We start from the raw sequence: 18,439 nt of genomic DNA, 5'->3' as shown, positions 1-18,439 counted from the left end.
CTCTAACTCTTTGCAAATAGAACCTGGTGGCAACATCTGACAAAGAATTTTGCTGAAGTGAGCTTTAAAGCAGATGTTAATCACTTCTCAGATTAGTGCTACCTGATACACTAATAGGTGAGTTTAATACTGCTCCATTTGAGAAAATAAAATCTGTAGATTAAAGTGCAGCTGGAAGGTTGTGACTCAATCTCACAAGTATAATGTCTATGAAGTAGCTCCTTAAAAGGAAAGAAAACAAATAAAAAGATTTTACAATCAAGGATAGCTACCAGTTTTCTAGGAGGTTAGAATTCGATTCCCAAGTGTTTTTAGAAAACTTTCATATCTATATCAAGTAAAAAAACAATTTCTACCTTGGCAGTCCTTTGTTTGCCTTATTCTTTTAGAGCCGCTTAATAACGCTCCCTTCCCTCTGTTTCCTTAAGAAGAATCTTCTCCAAACCTTCATGGTTTGGTGAAACAATAGTTTCTTATAATTTTTCAAAAAGAGAAATGGTATGGTTTGAGGAAGATATCTTCTGAGGCCCTCTTCTAGGGCCTGCATCAGGATTTTCAGAATTGATCTCTATAGAACTCCAGCAGCTCCTTGACATGCCCCATGAGAAAGAAGGTAGCATCGTCAAGTTTAAGTAAGAGATTATGTTAGAGATTCCTATACAACCTCTTAAAAATTGTGAGAAGCTTCGTGATAAAGAAACTTGTTTACTATTGTTTAACCCAATGTTTCCCTATCATATTTAACATAAACTTTTTTCCCCCAGTTACAATATATTGTCATCTGTGGAGCTGTCCTGTGGAAAGCACTCTGGGAAACACTAATATACCATCAATGAGAAATGGCCACAGGAATGTGAGAATGAATATTTAACTAATGACCTGATCACTTCTATTAGGGTAGCACTATTAATTGATAGTAGTTTTATATTTACTTTTTGTATCATTGAAATCCTTCTCTCTGTGGAGTGTGCAACATTTTCTACTGATGACGCTAGAAAAGGTCTAACTTGTGCTGATGTTCATTGTTATAACCCTTCTTACACGGGCAGACAGAGGTGAGTTCTCCCTTTAGGCTATCTCTAGGCAATTGTCCATAACTCTTTCATCCCCTTAAGATTTCCCTTTAGCCTTTTTTTCTCCTCCCATGATGTTTCTCCAGATCCTTTTTTAAGCAGGTACAGAAGTACAAAACTCATGTTCTCTATTTTTTCAACATCTAGGCCCATCTAGGTTATTTTGCATACTGTTTCCAATTCTATATTTAGACAGCTGTTTTTTTTAAAATTTATTTATTTATTTATTTATTTTTGGCTGCATTGGGTCTTCATTGCTGCTCTTGGGGGGCTCTCTCTAGTTTCAGCGAGCACGGGCTACTCTTCGTTGCAGTCAGTGAGCTTCTTATTGTAGTGGCTTCTCTTGTTGCAGAGCACGGGCTCTAGGTGCACAGGCTTCAGTAGTTGTGGCACATGGGCTCAGGAGTTGTGACACATGGGCTTAGTTGCTCTGCGGCATGTGGGATCTTCCTGGACCATGGCTCAAACCCATGTCCCCTGCATTGGCAGGTGGATTCTTAACCACTGAACCACCAGGGAGGCCCTAGACAGCTGTTTTTAATTTCCAGACTATACCTTATACTACCAGCTATTGACTATTTGCATGTTTGAATAGCTAACTACTTTATCAAGTCTGCTTTGCATTTAGTTTCTCTCTTTTCTGTTTTAATTACTTTTTTAAAGTTGTCACTTTCTGCAAACTGAATGAAGGCATCCTTTATCTAAGACACTGATAAAATTTTCAAGCAGCTCAGATCCCAGTTTCTTTTCTCCACCTCCACTCATGCTTCTAAAAATTTTCCTCAATGTAGTCCCACTCACTCACAAACCAATTGTGAATATTACTCCTCTCTGCACCTTAGATCCATGTGGTGTCTACATAAGGTATCTTGTCAATGAATGTGTCAGGAAAACATCAAGCCATTCAACAAGCCTTATCAGAATAATATTGTCTACACCGTATATTCTGAGCTTACTAGTGAAAATATCATTTGGGAAATAAATGTCTTATGTGACCACACAAATTGTATCTATCATTTTTTTTCATATTTACAGTTTGTTTTCCTATGATAATACGAAATTAAATTTATCTGTCATGTACCTCCATTTCCTAAGGTCATGTTATCTCCATGCTAAACAGGTACTAAGCTAGATGATTGTTACCTCACAGTTTTATAAAATTTATTTATTCTTGCATATTTTAACATTTCTGAAGCCAGGATGAATCTTACAACTGATGGTATTCTAGCAGCATGATGGGTTTAACTGGCAGAGGTTTTTCTTTCTTAAAGATGCATATAACAGTGATGAATCAGATTCACTGAAGATTTGATGAAATACGTATTTTAATGCTCCCAATATGTAGAGTACAAGGCTCTGTGACTTGGTGAGATTTTTAGAGGAGAATTAAAATAATGTAATATATCAATTGTATCATGTTTATAAAGAGTTTCCATGTACATTGTAACACTTGATTAATATAATAGCAGTGGTCTGGTTATTAGTTTAAATTTATACCTGAACACACACACACACACACACACACACACACACACACACACACACACACACAGTTAAGTGACTTGCCCAAGGACACAGATTCACAAGGACAGGAACTAAGTTTATTTTATTTACAGAGCATAAGATAGTGCTTGGTGTATAGTAGGAAATTAACACATATTTGTAGAAAGGATAGAAGAATGAAGTTGTGCTAAGTTTAACTTATTTTCATGTAAATACTTTTCCCTTCCAGCTATAACATTGGCTCTTCCTCTTCATCTCTCTCCAGTACTTTATTGTTTCTCACGGATGGCAAATTCATTAAGGGGTAAGACCAAGTAAAAACACATTAAAAATTATTGTGATAATATAGAAAACATTTAGAGTTGGAAGAGATTTTAGAGCTCATGCAAGCCTTTCTTCTTCATCTTAAAGAAGAGTAAATCAAGGACCAGAGATATTAAATGTTGCACTGCTGACCGGTCTGTCTTTCCAACTGGCCTGAGTTCCTTGAAGGCAGCAACTGTGAGGTTTAACTGTGTTTCTGAGTCTAGCATGGTTAGTGTCTGGCACAGAGAAGGCATCTGATAAATACTTATTGAAATAATCTAAAGACCATGAGGGCAGGATACCACTACTACATCCCCAGCTCCTAACTTGTATATAGTAAGCAAGTTGATAAATATCTGTTGAACAGATGAATTAGTGAATTTAAAGATGAATACGCCTTTTGCAAGTTTTCTTCTTCCATGTGTTGGAGGGATAAACTTTTCCTTGACCCCTTTAGAGTCCCTGACTGAAAATTAAACTGGCAAAGAAAGATTAACAGGAAAAAAATCATGTAAATTTATTCAATCTAAGTTTTATACAACATGGGAGACTTTGCAAGGAAATGAAGACTGGAAGAAGCTGTTAGGCTTGAGTGTTTCTTATACCAGGTTTGATAAAGAGTGGAAGGTTATGGAAAAACATGATAAGAAAAAAGAATATGAGTTAATAAGGGTAGTTAACTAAAGGAAACTTAGCAAGGGCTGCTGGTTCATGTTCCTCTCAGTGTCCCTCCATCTTCAGAGATAAAGGTGCTACTTTCCTCCTGGTAAAGGGAGGACATCTGTCACACGAGGTTCTTATGACCTGCTTCGGGGGAGAAGGGGGAGGTCAGAGAGTCATTCCTGCACCTGCCACTTCTCAAATTCCTTCAGCTTACAAAATTCCCTGTCAAGGTGCCATATTTTGGGGTAGTGTGTTCTTTCTTTAATTACATTTATTTATTTTTTTTTACCATAATCACTTTATTTTTTTTTTGAATTTTATTTTATTTACTTATTTTTTATACAGCGGGTTCTTATTAGTTACCTATTTTATACATATTAGTGTATATATGTCAGTCTCAATCTCCCAATTCATCCCACCACCACCACACTGCCCCCACTTCCTGCCCTTGATGTCCATACGTTTGTTCTCTACACCTGTGTCTCTATTTCTACCTTGCTTTTTTTTACCATAATCACTTACTTTTTAAATTTAATTTTATTTTAATTTTATATTGGAGTATAATTGATCTACAATGTTGTGTTAGTTTCAGGTGTACAGCAAAGTGATTTAATTATACATATACATATAACTATTCTTTTTCAGATTCTTTGCCCATGTAAGTTATTACAGAGTACTGAGTAGAGTTCCCTGTGTTATACAGTGGGTCCTTGTTGATCATTTATTTTATATATAGTAGTGTGTATATATTAATCCCAACCTCCTAATTTATCCCTTCCCCCTGACCTTCCCCTTTGGTAACAATAAATTTGCTTTCTAAGTCTGTGAGTTTGTTTCTGTTTTGTAAATAAGTTCATTTGTATCATTTTTTTAGATTCCACATATAAGTGATATCATATGATGTTTGTCTTTCTCTGCTGACTTGCTTCACTTAGTATGATAATCTCTAAGTGCATCCATGTTGCTGCAAATGGCATTATTTCATTCTTTTTTATGGCTAATATTCCATTGTATATATGTACCACATCTTCTTTATTCATTCATCTGTCTATAGACATTTAGGTTGCTTCCATGTCTTGGCTATTGTAAATAGCGCTGCAGTGAACACTGGGGGTGCATGTATCTTTTCAAAGTATGGTTTTCCCCTGATATATGCCCAGGAGTGGGATTGATGGATCATATGGTAGCTCTATTTTTAGTTTTCTAAGGAACCTCTGTACTGTTCTCCGTAGCGGCTGTACCAATTTACATTCCCACCAACAGTGTAGGAGGGTTCCCTTTTCTCCACACCCTCTCCAGCATTGATTGTGTGTAGACTTTTTGATGATAGCCATTCTGACCAGGGGATAGTGTGTTCTTAACCGCATCCCAGGACATCTCAAAAAAAATCACTCTGTTATCAATCTCTGGCCGTCAATATTCTCCAAGTCATGGCTAGATTGTGGTACAAATAGTATCTGGGATTTTTGGTTACTCATATTTTAGGAAGTGACTGACATTTCTGCCTGTGACTTTTTAAGATAATAAGCTGTGTCTGGTCATAAAGATGGGGCTATATCAGGAACATTTGGATGTGCCCAATAGACACTCCCTCTTACAGAAGAGTTCCTCCTTTCATTGCACTGTGTTTCTTTTGCATCTTCCCTGTGACCTCATCAAATAAGCGTTCCACTTGGCCAATAGTTCAGGGTTCATTGAACTGCTCCTCGGGCTCTACCAGATGTTGCTTTTGGTGTTACACTGTTCTAGAAGTTGGCTCCATCTGCCAGAATTCCTTCTGTGGAAACCTGCAGGTCAGATTATTTGCATGAAAATATGCTAGAGTTACAACTGGGATATTCAATATGGAACGATAATTTGATGCTGTAGCATGGCATTGTCTGTGATAGCGATCCAGGCTGGGTGACCTCTTCTTGTCCTTCAGGACTGTACATCAGTCTCTCTCTTGTCTCAAGTTATTAGATCTCTTCATGCCTGCCTGGTTTTTGCAATCCATTTTTCTCCTGACCATTTGTGTTTTTGTTCTTTCTTTTTTTTTTTTTCTTCCTTCCCTGGCTCTGAGTCTGTCTCTTTCCCTCTGCTTCTCACTGGGGTTAATTGTCAGAAATTTTTTGGTGCCTTTTATGGTGTCACAGGTGAAGTCTTACAGCTTGCATCCAGATTTAGATCCTTTTATAAATGCATGTATCCCCAAAGTATAAGGTTTGGAAAGCTTCTGGGTTGGTGCACACATCCATGCATAGGAATTGGGACCAAAATTGTAAAATCACTAGATATTCGGGAAGGCAGATTATCTCAAAACGTGTTAAAACGGTAAATTTGCAAAATTAGTTTATTTTGATCTGTGATTCTATAACATTTCTTTTTTGACCCTCATCTGATAACTTGCTAAGTTCTGCCTTGAATTATAAAAACCAACATGAGAAACTGCTGGAATCAGGCACTGGGCCACACAGCTCATGAATGTAATAAGAAATTTTGCATTAATATTTGCAGATGATTGACTTTATGAAATAACACCAAACAACACATTTCATCTTTCCCAACACTTTCTTTCAGCTACTTAAACACCAAGCTCTCCATGACCTCAAGTCCTTTGTATGCACTACTATTCCCCCAGCAGGAATGTTCTTGCCACCATTCTATGAATTGGTAATCATTCACTTTCTTGACTGTTATCACCTCAGAGAAGATTTCCCTGACTGCTCTATTTAAACAAATTTCCCTATATAATTTTCTATCACAACTCTTTTTTCTCTTTCCTTCACAAGCCCCATTGTAGCATGTAGTTATTTTATTTATGTACCTGTGTTATTGGAGCTTTTGGTCTGTCACTTTAAATACAATATAAACTTCATATATTCTATTGAGAAAGGAACTGAAATAAGAAAGTATGTATGTCTCTGCCCCAGTTCCAGCTAATATTTGGTCTTTGAACCTGGTTCCTGACCAAAAGCTCCTAAAACCCTTATAATTTCCCAGGTAATAGGGGTGTCTGACACAGAGCATCTAAATACCTGGGAATTTCCTGGTGATAGGAGCATCTTTTGTCCTAATGAGGCAACTTTTGGTGGGCTACTGGATGGCAGCTCATCACCAGTAAGACCAAGTCATAATTAGAAGCTTGAAATTTTCATCCCCACCCCTCATTCTCCAGAGAGGGGAGAGGGACTGGAAACTGAATTAGTAAGAGATCATGCCTATGGGATGAAGCCTCCATAAAAATTCCCCAAAGTCTAAGGTTTGGAAAGCTTCTGGGTTGGTGAACATATCCACGTGCCAGGAGAGTGGTGCATTCCAATTCCATGGGGACAGAAGTTCCTGTACTCAGGACCCTTCTGGACCTTGCTTTATGTATCTCTTCATCTGGCTGTTCATCTATATCTTTTATGATATCCCTTACTAGAAAATAAACTAGTAACTGTAAGCCAGTGTTTCACTGGGTTCTGTGAGCTGATATAGCAAATGATAATATCCAGGGAGGGAGTTGTGGGAACCCTGATTTATAGCTGGTCAATCAGAAGCACCCGGGACAACCTGGAACTTGCAATTTACAGCTGCAGTGGAGGCAGTCTTGTGAGAATTGAGCCCTTAACCTGCGGAATCTGATGCTATCTCCAGGTACATAGTGACAGAGCTGAATTGAATTGGATACCCAGCTGGTGTCAGAGAGTTGGTCGTTATGGGAATAAATCCCCATATAGTTAAAGTAGTATTAGCAATGTAAAAAAAAAAAAAAAGTGCATTTTTCGCTTTATGGTATCCAAATCTCTTTTTCTCTTCATTGTATTCCTAGTGCCCAGCCATAGTATAAGCTCAATAAATAATAGTTAATGTGCCATGCATTGTTCCACATACTTTACATCTGTTAGCTCACTTGCTTTTACAACAAACCTAGTGGAGGATGTTGTTATCATTTCTATGTTGCAGCTAAGGAAACAGAGACACAGAAAGATCAAATCACTTGTCCAGGGCCACACAGCTAGTTTGTGGATTAGTTGGAACTTCAGACCCAGGAAATCTGGCTCTGGAATCTGTGCTTTTAATGAATACAGTCATTATTATATATAATAACTTCTTACATATAAGAAGTTAAGTAATAAAGGAAAATGTTCTAAGGCAAAAGTAGGTGATGCCCTGAACTAATGGTAAAATGATCCCAAATAACTTTGAAACACAGGCAATAATGTTTTCCCTGAATGTCCTCTGAAAAAGAATGATTTCCAGGCTAGTTGAACTATACTGTTGTAAGCTTTAAGGCATTGTTAATATATTAACATATCTAAAGAAAGAATGTGTCAATCATAAGGGGGATTATTCTACAATGGAAATAAACAACACACAAAGGAGAATTAAAGGGGTGTTACTAGGCTAAGGAAACTATCATCCTTCCCACTCTCTGCTCAGTCTGAGAAGGAAGACGGCAGCTTGATAAACACCTTACAGGTGTTCTTTTTTTTTTTACTGTGGTAAAATATACATAACGTCAAGTCTACGTTTTCACCATTTCTCAGTGTTCATTTTAAAAGCCTCAGCTGAGATTTTTGTGTAGCTAATAAGCAGCCATTAGGATGTATGTGCACCAGTCATACGCTTATTTCTTAATTTCTTGTTATACATAGATTTGAGCAAGCATAATATTAAAGATGGGGGTGGGAGCAACGATTGGATGGAGAAGTAGAAGAAAGAAACAAAACTGCTCTGCATCGCTCTGCATGGTAAGCATACAAGCTAACTCCAGTGCAGACAAGGGGAGTTTGCAAATAACAGAAGAGGTGGTGAAATGCTTATCTTCCTAGAATGAATTAATACTTTTCTTTGGGAGGGGTCACATATATCCTACGCAACAGTGAACTTTTGCAAGAATCATAAGATATTTTTGTGACCGTGCTAGTGTAGAGATCTTTAAAGTAAACACCAAAAATGTGTTGCTTGTGTGTCTTAGAGTGTCACTTCCTCACAGGACTAGCTTGCCTAGTGTGACTGACGTAGAATAACATTTGAAGAAATACACAGCCAGAGAGGGAGGTGTGCAATGGATTCTGGACAAGAGGTGTGAGGTTTCCTAAAAGTCATCATGGGGCACCTGCACAGCTTTTACAAAATAAGAGTGGACCCATGGGCAAGAAATTAGCGTTAGGGGGAAATTGATATGCCATGCAACTTTAAATGGTATAATTTTGCAAAAGGAAGTGAGAAACAAACCATAAAACAAAATGAGACTTCCCTCATCACCACCCTCAAACCCCCAGGATCTTGAAGGATCACAGTGAGAAGGTATTTCAGTTCTTGAACTCCAGGGTAGAAGAAAGCAGCTGGAAAGAACTTTAAAGAAGTTCTTTAAAAATTTTTCTAAAAAAAAAGAACTTTTAAGAAGTTCTTTCAAAAGCCAAGGGTATGACTTGGAGGAGATGGACTAAAAACCATCCATAAATGTTAGGAAGAGGGCTTTGATGACGAGGGTATAACTAGCAACTGAGGCTCTGGTCTTCCAAGCATACTAAAGAAGGGGATGCACTTCCCAATATACCATCTGTCTGGTTCCAGGAGAGGGTGGATCAGGTTACCCAAGCCTGAATCAATAAGCATCAAAATAGCAAACAATGTGTTTTTATTCCAAGACTGATATACTAGCAAACATCTGATTAACAATTAGTTTTCCATGTTGCTTGTTTATATGAAAGAAATGCACTGCCAAAGAATTTTTATGTTTGGCCCACTTGGCAATTAGAATTCTCTATCAATTAATACACTGGCATTTTGATAGTAATTTGACTTGTCTTGTAACTTGCCTGCTAGGAGAGGTTGTACTGGCTGTAATCTCTGTGTGTCTGTTCTCTTTGGATATTGTGTTTCTCATTCCATGCTAATTAACTACCATTTTATACATCAGTCCATATGGATCTGGTTAATGTGAGTCACTTCTGAAACATGGTTCCATGCTTAATGTGCTGAAGAAATCTAGTTTCTGAGACAGAGGGTGAGGACAGATGTGGAGTGTGATTAATTTATCATCACCCTTGCCTTGGTGTCTTTGTTGTCAGTAAAACTGAGCTCCCCAGCTGAACTTCTTGAATTTCTGTGTTACCACGACTTGCTATTCCAGTGAACCTTCTACCTCTTGCATATTAGAAGTACTGCCATGTGCAGGTTTGTATGTTGTATTTCCACAGAGATTTCCTGAACTACAGCAGCCTTTGAGTACCCATTTTTCTGAAATTTACAAATAAAACCATTGAGGACTATGCTGCTCCTTAAATAAGCTCTTGTAATTTTTTTAGTGTTATAGACTAGCACTGAATGGGTTCAGTGTGGTGTTCTCTATGGCCCACACAGGGTAGGGTGTTCCAGATCTTGAATATAAGCAAAAAACCCTTACAGATTCTAAACAGAGGAACTGTCATCTCACCACTCTCTCAAGCCATTAATTTTGCTTGGCTCCTGAAAGCTGTTGCTATTGCCGGATCATGTGACTCATACACAAGATTTCTCCTGCTGTAAAACCTGCTCTTGTCACTGCCCTGTACTAATGTCCATTTGAAATAGAATTTGAAAATATAGCAATCAGGATCTTAGAGCCCCACTCTTAGCTTTAAACTCTTTAGTCAATTTTTGACTTTGGATAATTTACTTTTGTAACAGAATTTTTAATGCACTATGAAGCATCTCTATGATAGGGATATACATTTCATGCTTTTATATTTTAAATTCAGAGGAATAATATATAAAAGAAACATTGTGCCCATACTGTTTGAGCACCTGCTGTTAAATTTGCTTGTGACAATTGTGGGGCAGAATAACATAGCAATTTACTGGAGTTACTTGTATATCTTAGTCATTGTTTATGTATTGATGCTTTCAAGTTAACTGAAGTTCCACTATCTGTGGGCAGGCAGAAAAGAATCATTTAATCATTACAGTGCATTGTCAATTCAGATTTCTTGAAAAATTAGGCCTTTTGTTATTTTTTGCAAGAGATCCTTTATATAACTTTTAAAAGATACTTGGAAGACATAAGTTATGAAAGTATATTGCTCCATACTTGTACATATATAAAAAGCATTTAGGACATGTACATAAATATCTGTAAGTTAATGCTATGCGGTTCTGTGGTGAGGTGGAAAAAGAGGAATAAGAAGGGAATGTGTTTAGTTTAATTACAAAAGCCTGTTTTTAGAAGGTATAGATTTACAGCTCATGACAAAGTTCCTATTTTGAATGAAAAAAATCTTGCAATGAAGTAACATAAAACGGTTTCTGGTACATTTTGACCAATGAGGTATAAATGAGGAGGTCACAGAAGCAAATTTAGAGTAAGTTGGCTCCAATACAAAGGGGTCTCGGAACAAAAACGTCCCATCACATTCTAACTTGTGTTCCAGATATTTATGTCATGGTTTTCTCTTTTTTATTAGCATTTCTGAGGAAAACTGGTTCTGCTTCATTTTTACATCTTCTATGGAGTCTTAGACAATGCCTTGTGTAGAATTGATGTGGAACGTGTGAATATTTAAAGGGAATTGTAAAGAACATCATTAATATGTTGGTGCCATCTTTAAAGCACAGCTGGAGACCAGACTCTGGAGATATCGTCACAGTGAGGTTACAGCTACGTTTCAAATAGAAAACTTCTTGTTATTAGTAGTAATTAGAATGAGGGAAGAGTTTCATATCCAACATGTTACCACAATGAAAAAACGACAAGATTTGTGTTTCCCGTGAGAAAAACTAATTCTAATGACAGATAATGTATCTACATGGATACTTGAATAAAATTAAAAAAAAAATTGCTCCTGGTTGGATGGGTCTCAGGTTGTCCTCCCAGATTGGATGGTGCAGCAGGCTGGGCTTCACCATGAACAGGGTCTCAGGCTGGATTCTGCCATCAGCTGGGGCCACAGGCTGTGTCTGAATTTGGGCAGGGCTGCAGGCTGGCCTTTACTGTTGGGGTGGGCTGTAGGCTGGGCTCCACAGCCCAGGGGTACCACAGGCTGGGCCCTGGGATGCCGTGCTTGCTGTTCAGGCTCTTTGGTTACGTGGCACCAGAGGCTATGCTCAGCTGCTGGCTTGGCTCCCTGCCCTGGTGGGGCTATAGGATGGGTTCCAGGGCTGCCGAGGTTCTCTGGTCAGGCAGGACTGTAGGCTACACTCAGCAGCTGGGCAGGACTGCGAATTTCCATCCTTTCCCAAATTGGGTGGTAAGAGGCTCCATGGCCATTACAGCCTCTTGACTGGGACCCAAATTAGACAGAACTGAGCTCCCTGGCCAGACTGGGCCACCCTCAGCTGTGCAGATGGACAGAACTGCTGGCTGGGATCTTTGTTTGGGTGCTGCTGCAAGCCAGAACACAGTCCACCAAGATCTGAACCCTGGTTGCCATAAGCCTCCACCTCCTTCTCCATCCTTGTCTAATCCCCAGGGGTCAAGTCCCACAGATTTCCCCAGTGATCCCCATGGAAAAGATCTGCATGAGCCTCTCGGGAAGCTTCCCATAATGCTGGGGGAACTGAATGCCCATGTTGGGTTCTCTTTACCCTCCGGAGAAGCCATAATCCCAGGGGGCCTTCTCGGTGAAGGGGCGTGGCTATGCCGGTGTGAGGGAGGGGCAATGCCGGCAGAATGTAGCCGATCCTCTTACTCTTTAATGTGCTCCTTCACCGTCTCTGTAGTCCAGGGGACGCTTCAGCCTCACCTGCAGTTCTGGGATTTTCACAGTGGTGTCTTGTTTACGGATATTTGCTCCTTGGTCTTCTTGTGAGAAGAATGGAGTCAGGAGCAACCTATGTCACCATCTTGATCGATAATATGTATCTTAAGCAGTACTTCCTTGGCCTTCTCTTGTCTAAACTGCAAAAATCACATCTCTTACTTCCATGAAATAATTCTGTATGTGTCTAGGCAGCATTTGTAAATGCTTATGGACTAAGCCTCTCAACTGTCCACCATGTCTCTTCTCTGCTTACTAATACATAAACAAATGGGTGTGGCTGTGTCCCAATAAAGCTTTATTTATAAAAACAGGCAGTAGTTTGCTGATCCCTATGCTATTTTAAAAATGTTAGGTGTCAAATTTTGTCCTCTGTTAACTTACCTGCTACTTGGTGTGCTGTATATAATTGACGCTCAATGTAAAATTTCTGAATAAATGACTTAAATCATTGGTTCATATTCATTTCAATCAAACTACCTGTGATTCAAGGAAGAAACAAGTATTATTTCAGGCTAAATTGCTAACTACTGGATTTCAAGGTTTTTCCATGTTTTTCTTTTTCATTGTAGTGAATGTTTCCTAAGTCTAAGTCTGCAAGCACAAAACTCTGATAGTCTTTATTTGGAGTGAATAGAAACTGTTGAGCCTTCTAATCTCTGCCATAAATTGTAGAGGTAATTAATTTCAAGACTGTGGACAATATAAAAAGAGTGAACCAAATTTTGAGGGCTTATCTCTGTTTCATCTGGAAGCAAATGATTTCATTTTTCTCCAAAGGAAAATGGTTCTTGGTCAACCAGTGGTAGAAAGTTCTATTTTTCTTCCATAAACTAGTAGAGATATAATTACCCTATTTGAATTATTATGTGACTGATTCAGGCACTGATATACTGGTGTTTGTATGTGTGTGTGTGTGTATGCAGGTTTGAGTGGGAATTGTACATAATACAAGACCGTGCTGAGTATGCAGTAGAGATTTAATCAATCAATAGATTGATTACCTTAATGGTAAAAACAAAACAAACAAACAAACAAAAACCCAACTCTCTTCTTTGAAATCTCTCATCACTTAACTTGAACTGTACAATTTATTACTTTTATAGGTCCTTTGGTTAAGTTCTGTGCATGTTTTATGTGTAAGGCTTTGTTTATTCAATATTGTTTTCTGAAAGAGTTTTTAGATTTTGCCTCTAATACCTTACCTTGCCATTACTCAAAATACTTCAAACAGATTGCTGGCTTTGCCTTTCTATTAGAATTTCTCACACACATCTACACAAACATGTAATGATTGGCAAGTTTCAAACTGCATTGGCTAAGAACATGGTGAGAGATTAAGAAAGCCTCGAGTAAGCTTCTAGAGCTCAGAAGGCTGGTTTAGGTCTGTTTGCATCGCTAATAGGGGTTGGTGAAGAAGGAATGATTCAAGTTTGAGTTTAGGGAGATTTGGGAGAGGAGACAAATGGAATGAATATTTAAGACACTGATGCCAAATGTCTCCTTCTCTCCCTTATGAGCTCTTCCTTAGATAAAATCTAATTAACTCATTGTTTTTAGGGGTATGGGCTTTTTCAGGACAGTGGAGGCTGAAATGAGCCTTGCTTTAAGATTGACCTAGATTCTTCACACCTTTTTCTACTGAAAATACATATCTTACTTTTCTTAAAAGCTTTTTTTCCATCGAGTTACTTTTCTTGTTGACAAATTTGTAACAGATAGAATAAGGTCTTATTTGACCTCTAATAAACCTAGGTACAACAGAAGTACTATACTTAACACTGATGACTCTAACATGTGTATATTAATCAAACCAACAAGCTTAAGCCACCTTCAATACCAGATATCAGTTTAGTACTGAATATTTTCCAGATGATATGAACCTGAAATTCATTCTGGCTACATTGTTTTTTATTTCTGAGTATTTATATAAGCGCTTAATTTTTAAAAATCCGATTAAGTAGAGCTCTTTTACGAATTGATTTTTGGCAAGACCATACACCTACAATGCACATATAGATACATATGAACACACAAACAAACACAGAGACCTCATAATTCCCATTCCAAAATTTCAGCCATGAGTCACGTACAACATAAAAACCATCAGTTACAAGGGGCTGGATTCAAATTGTGCTTCTAGCAGATGGAACAAATCAAGGTCACCTACCTAGAAGGCTAAACCCTTTTTACTAGTGTTTACAGAAAAGACACTTAAGATTTCTATAAGACTTCTATTTATTCTTGGGCTTCCCTGGTGGCACAGTGGTTAAGAATCCACCTGCCAATGCAGGGGGCACAGGTTCAAGCCCTGGTCCGGGAAGATCCCACGTGCCTCAGAGCAACTAAGCCCGTGCACCACAACTACTGAGCCTGCACTCTAGAGCCCGCGAGCCACTACTACTGAGCCCGTGTGCCACAACTACTGAAGCCCACGTGCTTAGAGCCTGTCCTCCGCAGCAAAGAAGCCATCACAGTGAGAAACCCGCACATCGCAATGAAGAGTAGCCCCTTCTGGCCATAACTAGAGAAAGCCTGTGTGCAACAAAGAAGACCCAATGCAGCCAAAAATAGATAAATAAATAAATAAATAAATAAATAAATAAATAAATAAATAAATAAAAAAGACTGACTTAAAAGCAAGGGAGGAAAGACAGAACAAAAGCTGATACTGCTTTTATCTGAGTTAAACAAATGGGTTATCCAATCAAGTGGGTATAGCTTAAACCCTGATATTTTAAAATATGCTTGCCTAATTGACACATTTTTTTCTAGTAATGATATTTATGATATTAGGATGTAACTTAGAAGCCCACAGTCTGGAGAGAACATTTTTGACCAGAGAATTAAAAAAACAAACAAACAAACAAAAAAACTCTTGCTTAAAATAACAGTGAAGCTCTGTGGTGCAATTAGAACACGCTTAGGTTGAAAACAATAAGTTGGTTCTTACTATCAAAACAATTATGAATTTGTATACAGTAAAATTTATTCTTTTTGGTGCATGGTAATATGAATTTTGAAAAGTGAATATAGTCATATAGCTCTCATCACCAGTACCATCACTCTCCAAATCCCTCTTGCTGTCCCTTCCTAGCCAAACTGTATCCCAACCTCAAAACCCTGGCAACCACTCAGCTGTTCTCTGACCTTTTGCTTTTTCCAGAATGTTATACCTGTATGGAATTGCATAGTACATTGCCTTCTGAGTCTGACTTTTTTTCCTTCAACATAACGCATTTGAGATTCATCCATATTTTGCATGTATCAATAATTGATCCTATCCTTTTTATTGCTGAGTAGAGTTCTATTGATGGTAGTATCATGAATTTTTTAAAAAATCTATTCACCAGCTGAAAGACCTTTTGGTTGCTTCCAGTTTTTGGAGATGAATAAAGATGCCAGAAATATTTGCATTCAGCTTTTGTGTGAACATAAACTGTCAATCCTCTTGCGTAAATGCCTCGCAAGGAACTTCTGGGTTGTATGGTAGGTGTGTTTTATTTTAGAAGAAACTTCCCAACTTCTTATCCAAAGTAGCTGTACCACATTGCAGCCCTATCAGCAATGTGTAATTGTTCTAGTTCCTCAATTTCATCAGCACTTGGTATCATTAGGTTTTATTTCTTTTTTACTTCTAGTATCTGTGTGGTGGTATTTCATTGTGGTCTTAATTTCCATTTCCCAAGTGATAATGATATTGATGATTTTTCATTTAAGTACTTGCCATCTGAAGTAGTTTTGATATATTTATGTATATTGTTGCTAAAACAAAGTACCACAAATTTAGTGGCTTACAAAACAACACAGATTTATTATCCGATAGTCCTGGACGTCAGAAGTTTAAAATCAGTTTCACTAAAATTAACACTTAAAAGCAAGGTGCTGGCAGATCTGTGTTCCTTCTGAAATCTAGGAATGAATCTATTTCCTTTCCTTTTCCAGCTTCTAGAACCTGCTTGCATTCCTTGGCTGTTGACAACTTCCTCCATCATCAAAGCAAGGTGTATAACGTCCTCTTTCCTCTATGACCTCTGCTTCTCAACTTATATCTTCTGTCTCTGACTCTGATCTTCTTGCTTCCCTCTTCTAAGGACCATTGTGATTGCATGAAACCTACCCAGGTAATCCAAACCAGGCTCCTCATCTCAAAATGTTTAATGAAATCACAACTTCAAAGTTCCTTTTACCTTAAGTAAGGTAATACATTCACAATTTCTGGGGATTAGGATGTAGACACATTTGTGGGACCATTGTGCAGCTTCCCAAACCACCCATATATCTTCTTTGGTGAAGTTACCATTCAAATCTTTTGACCACTTTTTACATTGGGTTGTTTGATTTTTACTGTTGAATTTTGAGAATTCTTTATGTAATTTGGATGCTAGTACTTTGTCATATATATGATTTACAAATATTTTCTCCCAGTCTGTGCCTTGTCTTTCTATTCTTAAACCAGTGTCTTTCACAGAGTAAACAAATTTGACTATTTTTCCTTTCAGTTCTATTATATTTTGCTTCATTTATTTAGAAATTCGGTTTTTAAGGGTATGTGCATTTAGAATTTTATTTCTTGCAGGAGAGACTTTTTAAATTCATTAAGTAATGTCTCTGGCAATTTTCCTTGTTATGAAATCTGGTTTCTCTTATATTAATATAGATACTGTAGCTTTCTTTAGATTAGTATTTGCATAATATCTCTTTATTCATTGCTGTTCTATTTCATTGCATGTATTATATTTAAAACATGTTTCTTATAGACAACATATAATTGGGTATTGATTTTTTTCTGCCCAGTATGACAATGATTTTTGTTTCATTTGTGTCGTCACGACATTTAATGAAAAAAAGTGATATATTTATTGGAGTAATAAATGATACAATATGATTGGATCTTGGTCAACTATTTTATCTCTTTCTATTTGTTCCTATGATTTTGTTTCTCTGCCTCCCTTTTTCCTACCTTCTTTTGAATAATTTGGATATTTTAATATTCCTTTTCAGCTTATCTACTGACTTTTTAGATGTATCGCATGGTATTACTTTTTAGAGGTTATTTTAGGGAGTAAAATATACATATCTCACTTTTCATATATTCTTGGAGTTCATATTTTATCTCCTCAAAGAAAATATAGAAGAAGCCTTATAACCCTCCTCCTTTAACTTCCCTGTTTTAGGTTATAATTGTCATATGCAATATACCTATGTTCTTTGAACTAACCACTAGACAATAGTATTGTTTCTGCTTTTGATAGTCATCCATACATTAAAGAAATCAAAAGGGAAAACATTCATCTTGCATTTACCCACATCTTTACCATTTCTTTGGTTCTTCCTTCATTCCTGAAGATTCAAGTTTCCCTCTGGTGTCATTTCTTTTCTGCCTGAAAAATATCCTTTAGCATTTCATTTGGCATAAGTATTTTAGCAACATATTCTCTCTGTTTTCCTCATTTGGAAACATTTTTGTCTTTATTCTATGGAGGATATTTTTATTCAACATAGAATTCTAGGTTGACGGTTTTCTTTTATAATGTAATATATATATATATATATCATGATCATATATATGTGTATATATTTGTAGCAGCTTTATTATGATGTATTTTATCATGTGTTTCTTTGAGTCTATCTTGTTTGGCATTTACTGACCTTTAAAAATCTATACATTTATATCTTTCAGCAAGTTTGGGAAGTTTTAAGCCATTATTTCTGCATATATATATATATGTATATATATATATATATATATGTATATCTCAAATGCATCAATGTTTTTGTTCTTTTTTGGGACTTCAGTGATATGAGTATTAGCCCTTTTGATAATTCTCATAGGTTCCTGAGGCTGTGTTCTAATTTCATATAAATAATTTTTCTCATTGACTTTTTAGGTTGGATTATTTCCATTGCTCTATCTTCAAGTGCAGTGATTCTTTTCTCTGACCTCTTCATTATTCTATATATCTCACTGAGTGTATTTTTAAAGTTTCAGATATTTTATTTTGCAGTTCTAAATTTTCTATTCGTTTCCTTTTTGTACTTATTTTTTTGTAGTGAGAACTTCTGTCTTTCAAATTCATTTCTAGAGTGCTTATTTTTATGTCATAGAGTGTGCTTCAATAGCTGATTTAAAGTTATATCTAGATTATCTCAAGGTTGGCATCTGTTAATTATCTATTTTAATTG

Source organism: Lagenorhynchus albirostris, chromosome 9, assembly GCF_949774975.1.
Source record: "Lagenorhynchus albirostris chromosome 9, mLagAlb1.1, whole genome shotgun sequence".
Lineage (NCBI taxonomy): Eukaryota > Metazoa > Chordata > Mammalia > Artiodactyla > Delphinidae > Lagenorhynchus > Lagenorhynchus albirostris.
This window is presented reverse-complemented; position numbering follows the sequence as displayed.